Here is a 9,523-nt window from a genome sequence, read left to right as displayed (position 1 = left end):
CAAGTGGAAATGTTGTAGCCCCCATACAGAGAACCCTGATTCCATTCCTTCTCTCTCAATATAAACTCTTCTGTTCTCTTACCTGTCATGTCCCTTTTTCCTGATTGGACTTAATTTTTTCATCTAAGAAAAAAACTTCATAGTTTTGGTTTGAAATTACCATATCAATAAACACTGAAAACACCCGACCCAATATCATGAAGAAAAAAATTATTGATTGACTATTGTATAGCCAATAACAGCAGGTTTGTGTTATAGAACCCTAGGATCTGTACGGTGGGACCCACAAACTATATAGATACGTGTGTTTTGTCAACTGCTATTTAAAAATAAACTTGGAGTTAGGGAATATAGAATAGTGGAAGGAAGAGGGTTGATTCCTCAGAGGGTAGTCAGGGAAGGCCTCTGTGACAAAGTGACACTGAGCAGAAACAGGGAAGCAGTGCCAAGTGCATTGGCCTTGAGGCAGGTGCATGGTTGGCATTTTCTAGGGACAGCAAGGTGTCAAATGTGACTGGAGTAAAATAGCAAAGGACAATAAGGTAGAAGGTGATTGTGACAGCAGAGGAGAAGAAGCAGTTTACGGAGGGCTTGGTAAGCTGCACAGTTAGGACGCTGACTTACTCTGATAGTACAAGTAGAAGTGGGGAATTAGTGCAAAGTTTTGAGAAAAGGAGTGACATGATTTCACTTTATTTATTTTTAATTAATTTATTTGCTTTGAGATAGAGTTTTGGTCTGTTGCCCAGGCTGGAGTGCAATGGCACGATCTCGGCTCACTGCAACCTCATAGCCCAAGATCAAACCGCAGAAAAGAAAGTCTGATTTTATGGCCATAGGATGCATTCATATGCCAAACTTTAGGTTTTTTGGTTTGGGGTTTTTTTTGAGACAGAGTCTTCCTCTGTCACTAGGCTGGAGTGTAGAGGCGCGATCTAGGCTCTCTGAAACCTCCACTTCCCAAGTTCAAGCAGTTCTCCTGCCTCAGCCTTCCAAGTTGCTGGGATTATAGGCATGTGCCTCCATTACCATCTAATTTTTATATTTTTAATGTTCACCATGTGGCCAGGCTGGTCTCGAACTCCCGACCTCAAGTGATCCGCTCACCTCGCCGCCCAAAGTGCTAGGTGCACTTTCTTGATGCATCTTTACAAGGGCAAAAAGGAGACAGACTCACTCCTTCAAGCCCTTTTATAAGGACACCAATCCTATCCAGTCACCTTCCAAAGGCCCCACCTCTTGATACTATGACCTTGGGCTTTATGTTCCAACACAGGAGTTTTGAGGGTACTCATACATGCAAACCATAGCATTTTCCCCATCAAACTCCTTCTGAACCCTATGCCTTTGGTCAGGCTGCAGTTGCCTCTTGCCAGCACAGAAAAAAAGATAAAAACTTTTTTATCTTTTATGTAAGTAAAATCTACATAATCCCTCAAGACTCAGCTCCAGCCTGCCCTCCTTTGCAAAGTCTCTCCCGAGTTAATTGGCTCTCTTCTGTACTTCAATAGCATATTCGCAAACCACTTGACATGTACATTTTTAATTGCAAGTTGATTTGTCCTTTAAAAAAAAAAAAAAAGACTCTAAGCCCCTTGAGAGCGGGAACAACCTCTCATGTCTTCATGCCCAGAGCAGTGTTGGCATGTGGATACTTCCTTAATAAAGTTGTTACATGGCTGAGTGAATTCTGTAGCTTAAAAGCCCTTTTGAAAAATGATGCCAAAATCACTCTTTTACCTAACCCCACATCTCAGAAGGTTTTGTTTTGCTGGAAAGTAGTTAAGTAGCACGGTACTAAGATATTGTAGAGATTAGATGTGTTTGGACTAGGTACTTTTTTTGTGTGCCAGTTACAATTTATCAGTAGTTTATCAGAAATTCTCATTGGGTGCTATGTTACAAACAAGTGTTAACAATGGAAGCTTCTAGTATATACTTGTGGAATTCAGCCTTCTGTTGACAGGATTCATTCATTCATTCATTTAATAAATATCTCAATATCTTGGGAGGCTGCAGGCCGATCACTTGAGGTCAGAAATTTGAGACCAGCCTGTCCAACATGATGAAATCCTGTCTCTACTAAAAATACAAAACTTAGCTAGGCGTGGTGGCAGGTGTCTATAATACCAGCTCTCGGGAGGCTGAGGCAGGAGAATCACTTTAATCTGGGAGGCAGAGCTTGCAATGAGCTGAGATGGTGCCACCACTCCAGCCTGGGTGACAGGGACTCTGGCTCAAAAAAAAAAAAAAAAAAATTCAGTACCTATTGTGTACCAAGCTGCTTTCGGCATTAGTGATGAAACAAAGAAAGGGGGAAGAAAGACCAATAGGCCTGCCCTCATTGAGTTTATGATCTGTACAGTGGGACCCACAAAACTATATAGCTATGTGTTTTGTCAACTGTTATTTAAAAATAAACTTGGAGTTACGGGATATAGAATGCAGTGGAAGGAACAGGGTTGCTTCCTTACAGGGTAGTCAGGGAAGGCCTCTGTGACAAAGTGACATTTTGAGCAGAAGCTCACAGGGAAACAGTGCTAAGTGCATTGGCCTTGAGGCAGGTGCATGGTTGGCATTTTCTAGGGACAGCAAGGTGTCAAATGTGACTGGAGTAAAATAGCAAAGGACAATAAGGTAGAAGGTGATTGTGACAGCAGAGGAGAAGCAGCAGGTTACGGAGGGCTTGGTAGGCTGCACAGTTAGGACGCTGACTTACTCTGATAGTAAAAGTAGAAGTGGGGAATTAGTGGAAAGTTTTGAGAAAAGGAGTGACATGATTTCACTTTATTTATTTATTTTTAATTATTTATTTTGAGATGGAGTTTTGGTCTGTTGCCCAGGCTGGAGTGCAGTGGCACGATCTTGGCTCCCTGCAACCTCCGCCTCCCTGGTTCAAGCGATTCTCCTGCCTCAGCTTCCCTAGTAGCTGGGATTACAAGCGCCAATTTCACTTTAGTTTCATGAAATAACTGCTATGTTAAGAGTAGTCTATAGGGACCCAGGGATTAATTGAGGAAAGCAGTTAGGAGGCAACTTCAATGATACAGACCAAAGAAAATGATGGCCCAGCCCAGGACAGTGTTAGCCATGGAAGGGTGAAATATCTGCATCTGGGTATACTTCGGTTTTTGTTTTGTTTCATTTTGTTTTGTTTTTCAAACTGAGCCTTGCTCTGTCACCCAGGCTGGAGTGCAGTGGCTCAATCTCGGCTCACTGCAATCTCTTGAACCATCTGCCTCCTGGGTTCAAGAGATTCTTCTGCCTCAGCCTCTTAAGTAGCTGGAACGACAAGCATATGCTGCCATGCCTGGCTAATAGTTGCATTTTTAGTAAAGACGGGGTTTCACCATGTTGACTAGGCTGTTCTCAAACTCCTGACCTCAAGTGATCCGCCCGCCTCGGCCTCCGAAAGTGCTGGGATTACAGGCCTGAGCCACACGCCTGGTCATGCATCTGGATATGTTTTGAAGGTCAAACCAGCAAACAGAAATATGAGGGAAAATACCACATCAACAATGACTGCAAGATCAGGGGAACAGCAAAATAGATTTGCCGTTTACTGATATGTGGGAGTTTATTAACATGTATCTTTGGGAGAAATGCAATGCTTTATTTTTGTTTAGTGTTAGATTATAAAATTATAGCTATAACTTATATGCTTAAGAATTCTGAGGACTATTTTAGGGTGCTCCTTTTCTCCTTCCAGTTCCTCCCAGTAACCAGACTCTGAAGCTTATTTTTCAAGAATGTCTCAAACAGCTCATCCACCTTTGTCTTTTTAGTCATGCTCTTTCTGTTTAGGCTCTCAGGACTTCTTGCCTGGAATCAGGCAACAGCCTCCTAAACTGGTTTCCAGGCTTCAGTCTTTGACCCTTCCTCTCTTTCCCACCCTTGACTAAAGAACAGATAGGATTGTCACCACCATGTTAAAAAAATCTTTGCTGGCCTTTGCCTGCTAAACAAAGACCATGCCTCTCTGAGAGATAAGAATCCACATGGCCCAACATGTGCCCCTTGTTTTTTGTTTGTTTGTTTTGTTTTTGTTTTTGTTTTTGAGACGGGGTCTTACTCCATCACCCAGGCTGGAATGCAGTGGCACGATCTCGGCTCACTGCAACCTCCGCCTCCCAGGTTCAAGCGATTCTCCTGCCTCAGCCTCTTGAGTAGCTGGAATTACAGGTATGCACCACCATGCCCAGCTAATTTTTGCATTTTTAATAGGGACAGGGTTTCTCCATGTTGGCCAGGCTGGTCTTGAACTCCTGACCTCAAGTGATTTACCCGCTTCAGCCTCCCAAAGTGCTGGGATTACAGATGTGAGCTACCATGCCTGGCCCGCTTTGTTTTTATCTTGCATGCTCCTTGCCTCTCTTTGCACCATCTGTTCCTCCCAACCCTGCCCCAGCCCCCATCCTCATTTCTAATTGTTCATGTCAAAATGTTACCAACCCTTTAACAGTCATCTCTCCAATGAAGGCTGTAAGCATCACCCAGTAAGAATAGTCCTTTCCTCCCCTACATAGTCACAACACTTTTGGCCTCTGTTTAACACTGTGTATTAGTTACTTAGTTTTATGTTTCTGTGTCTCCTTTTGGGTAGTGACTTACTATATGAGAATATAGAAGGCCAGGCGTGGTGGCTCATACCTGTAATCTCAACAGTTTGTGAGGCTGAGGCAGGAGGATTGCTGAAGGCCAGGAGTTGGAGACCAGCATGGAAGACAGTGATATAGTTTTTGTTTAAATTAATTTTAAAAATTTGGCAGGGGACGGTGGCTCATGCCTGTAATCCCAGCACTTTGGGAGGCCGAAGTGTGTGGATCACGAGGTCAGGAGATGGAGACCATCCTGGCTAACACAGTGAAACCCCATCTCTACTAAAACTACAAAAAATTAGCCGGGTGTGGTGGCACGCACCTGTAGTCCCAGCTATTCAGGAGGCTGAAGCAGGAGAATGGCTTGAACCTGGGAGGCAAAGGTTGCAGTGAGCCGAGATCGGGCCACTGCCCTCCAGCCTGAGCAACAGAGCAAGACTCCATCTCAAGAAAAAATTTTGTTTTAAATAGCTGGTGTGCGGTGGCACATACCTGTAGTCCCAGCTACTTAGGAGGCTGAGGTGGGAGGATCACTTGAGCCCAGGTGTTTGAGGCTGCAGTGAGCCATGATTGCACCACTGCACTCCAGCCTTGGTGACAGAATAAAACTCTGTCTCCAAAAAAACACAAAATGCTGGGCAGGGCACAGTGGCTTACACCTGTAATCCCAGCACTTTGCGGGGTTGAGGCAGCAGGATCAGTTGAGCCCAGGAGTTCAAGACCAGGCTGGGTGACAAAGCAAGACCTCTGTGTCTACAAATAATTAAAAATTAAATTCAAGGGTATATACCCAAAAGAATATGAATCATTCTGTTACAAAGATACATGCACACGTATGTTCATTGCAGCACTCTTCACAATAGCAAAGACATGGAATCAACCTAAATGCCCATCAGTGATAGACTGGATAAAGAAAATGTGGCACATACGCACCATGGAATACTATGCAGCCATAAAAAAAAAATGAGATCATGTCCTTTGCAGGGACATGAGTGAAGCTGGAAGCCATTATCCTCAGCAGACTAACACAGGAACAGAAAGCCAAACACTGCATGTTCTCACTTACAAGTGGGAGCTGAACAATGAGAACACATGGACACAGGGAGGGGAACAACACACACTGGGGCCTGTCAAAGGGTGGGATGGGGGGAGGAGAGCATTAGGAAAAATGATGAATGTGTGTGAGGCTTAATATCTAGGTGATGGGTTGACAGGTGCAGTAAACCACCATGGCACACATTTACCTATGTAATAAACCTGTACATTGTGTGCATGTGTCCCACAACTAAAAAATTAAATTTAAAATAAAAATTTGAGAAAACAGACCTCCATTGGGGATCAGTAGAGTCATTCTCCTAACAGGTTCTCAATAAATATTTGTTGTCATGGGTTTTAATCGCCAGATGCTGATGCAATGAGAATGGTCTTAACTTTGAGGAAAGGTTTTGCAGGATTTGGGGTTGGCCCTCACATAAACAGTAAACATGTACACATTCATTTTTCAACCGCATTTTCCCTTTTAATATATTATTATCATAGTCTGTTTGAAACAATACTACCAAAACAATGTATTTTAAAGGAATATTCAAATACTACCCATAAATATAAGCTTCTCTAGAGTAATATTTAGAAAACATTGTAAAATAAATTAGATGTTTTGTTCCTCTGAGGCCAAGCAGGTTTTCATTTTCTTGCGCAAATAAAAAATATTGATTTTTCCTTTTAGGAAAAAAACAACCTTTAAAATACACTAGGCAGACTGCGTATGTGCTGCAGAAGCCAGATGTCTCAGAGCACTGAAATAGAAAAATTAGGGCTGAACCTCGTAATATGAGAATATCTTCAGGGAAAATTGACAAATGTAGTGATTTGGAAACTTGGGGCTAGCTAGTTATATTCTACTCACTATCGGGGCACCTCCAGGATTTGCTTCACTGCTTATGTTAATGTTATTGGTCTCAGTGTCTTTTTCTTACTAGATTGTTGTCTCTAAAGCCACACTTTACTCCTGTGTATTAAAATTATTGGTACAGGGTTGGGTGCAGTGACCTGTAAGCCCAGCAATTTGGGAGGCTGAGGCAGGAGGATCGTTTGAGCTCAGGAGTTGGAGACCAGCCTGGGCAACATGGCAAGACCCTGTCTCTGTAAAAATAAAGTAAAATAATTGGGATAAATACATTTTTCTGTACTAGAGTATACATTTCTGAGGGTGATATTCCTTAAAATTATTGGCATAAATAGATTTTTTCTCACTAGATTGTAAGTTCCTGAAGGACAGGCACTGTGCTTTCTTTATACTCTCCATGGCCCTCACCATAGTGCTTTCCACTCAGCATTCAGTCCAGCAATCTTCCGTTCATCTCACCCTTTGACTACTACGCCTTTCGACTTCTCTTCCTTTGCTAAAGGACACTAAAACGCCTCGGTCACTATCCATGATTTAGAACCTTACAGAGATCCAAAATAATAATAAACAGCGCAGGTGTAAGCTTCCCAAGCCTTATTCCTCCAGCCTATCCTACCTGCACAAGCATTTCTGGACTACTGAGTATGGTTGTGCAGGATGTGCACTGCACAACTCTAGGGATTCCCATACACACTGTGATCATGGGAATGGTGCTCACAACTGCACAACTATTCGGCAGCCCTGGGGCTGCTCCATGGTGGTAAATATCCAAGTTCCTTTTTTTGAATTGCTCCACTATTCCTAGGGAGTTCCAAGATCCATCATATCCCAAGATGGATCGCTGACATGACATCCATATCCCAAGGGGATGCTTACTGGAAGTTGCATGTCACTTCCACTCACATTCTGTTGACTAGAACTTACTCATACAGCCATGCCTCGCCAGGAGAGAGACTGTAAAAGATCTTTATTTTCAGTACCAAGTTAAAACTGAACAGTCCAATTACTAGAAAAGTGGAGAACTGGTTTGGGGGGACAACTAGAATTCTCTATTACAAGTCAGACTGCCACCTTTCATTTCCCTTGGGACACAGCCTCTCTGAAACCAGGCACCCTGAAGAAGCCCAAGCCACAGTGAAAGGCCATACAAATCCAGGCGCGAGCCTAGCTGAGTTCCCAGATGGCTCCCACCACCTAACAACAGGCACGTGTGTGAGTCACCTTGGATGTTTTATCCCAACTGAGAGTCTGCAGGCAAGTGCTGCCTCAACTGACATCACTTGGACAGGGAAAAACCAAAACAAAAACAGAACTACCTTGCTGAGCCAAGTCAACGGCAAGAGGACGGTGAGAGACGAGTGAAATAAATGACTGTTGTTTTCAGCCACTAAGTTTTGGGGTGATTTCTTAACTCAGTAGTACATAGTAAAATTGCTTCTCACTTCCATGCCTTTGGAATCTGCCAGTGTCACTCCAAAGCATCTGTCCTGGTGAGGTTTATCATTTAACTAAATCACTGGTAAACATAATAGCATCTTCTCTTTCTTGCCTTGCTGCACAAGTGCAGCATTTGGTTGCTGACCACTCCCTCTTTAAAAATACAGAGAGAGAATTTTTTCACAGGGGTCAACACTAGAAAGATTAAAATAATGCTTTCAGCTAGAAGTCTCCTCTCTGTATTTTTCCCCACAACTGGCATGTCCCACTCCCATCCCTGCCCATCATAGGTAAAACTATCCTTATTTTCTTAGGTCTTTCCAGAGTTTCTATATGTACATATATACATATATGTATATGCATACATTATATGTGTGTATGTACATGTGTGTATATATATGCATACATATAGATTGCTTTTCCCTTCACTTTTTAAATTTAGAGATGAAGTCTTGCTATATTGCCCAAGCTACTCTCAAACTCTTGGGCTCAAGTGATCCTCCCACTTGGGCTTCTCAAAGTGCTGGGATTTCATTTGTGAGCCACAACTCCCAGCCTCCCCTTCCCATTTTATAAACAAAATATGTATCTTATATACACTATTCTGCCTCTTTTTTTTTCCCCCCACAAACGATATATCTTGGAAAGGCCAGGTGTGCTGGCTCACACCTATAATCCCAGCATTTTGGGAGGCCGAGGCGGGTGGATCACGTAAGGTCAGGAGTTCCAGACCAGCCTGGCCAACATGGCGAAACCCCATCTCCACTAAAAATACAAAAAATAGCCAAGCGTGGTGGCTCATGCCTATAATCCCAGCTACTCGGGAAGCTGAGGAATGAGAATGATGGAGGTTGCAGTGAGCCGAGATCATGCCACAGCACTCCAGCCTGGGTGACAGAGCAAGACTTAATCTCAAAGCAAAGAAACAATATATTTTGGAGATTTTTATATGTAGAAAATGCACATTGAAAAAAAATACATTTTTACCAGTTCCACTGCTATATGTTCCAGTAAAAGGTTTCCATTCTAAATTCATAAATCGTCAAATATGCCTCTTTTAAAAACTGCAGCAAACCACAGGCAAGCAAATATGCCATTTTTAATTGAGGGTGGCCCTTACCAAGAAGAAAAAATAATCAGCATGGAGATCATAAATAGATTTCACTTATTTCACCTCCACCAAACAAACGCTTCAATTTTAGAGTGAAAGTAGACACATGCTTGTATGTGAAGAGACAGGGAGACTGATACGGTTTGGCTTTGTCCCTACCCAAATTTCATCGAGAATTGTAATCCGAATTGTGATCCCAACGTGTCGGGGGAGGGACCTGGTGGGAGGCGATTGAATCTTGGGGATTGTGGTGGTGTTTTTCCCCATGCTGTTCCCTCGATAGACAGTGAGTTCTCATGAGATATGACGGTTTTATAAGTGGTGGTTTCCCCTTCCCTGCTGTCTCTCCTGTCACCTTGTGAAGAAGATACCTGTTTCCCCTTCACCTTCTGCCATGATTATAAGTTTTCTGAGGTCTCCATAGCCATACAGAACTGTGAGTCAATTAAACTTCTTTCCTTTATAAACTAC

The sequence above is a fragment of the Cebus imitator genome, unplaced genomic scaffold (genome assembly GCF_001604975.1).
Source record: "Cebus imitator isolate Cc_AM_T3 unplaced genomic scaffold, Cebus_imitator-1.0 Scaffold61, whole genome shotgun sequence".
NCBI classification, from domain to species: domain Eukaryota; kingdom Metazoa; phylum Chordata; class Mammalia; order Primates; family Cebidae; genus Cebus; species Cebus imitator.
Note: the sequence above shows the minus strand (reverse complement) of the source record.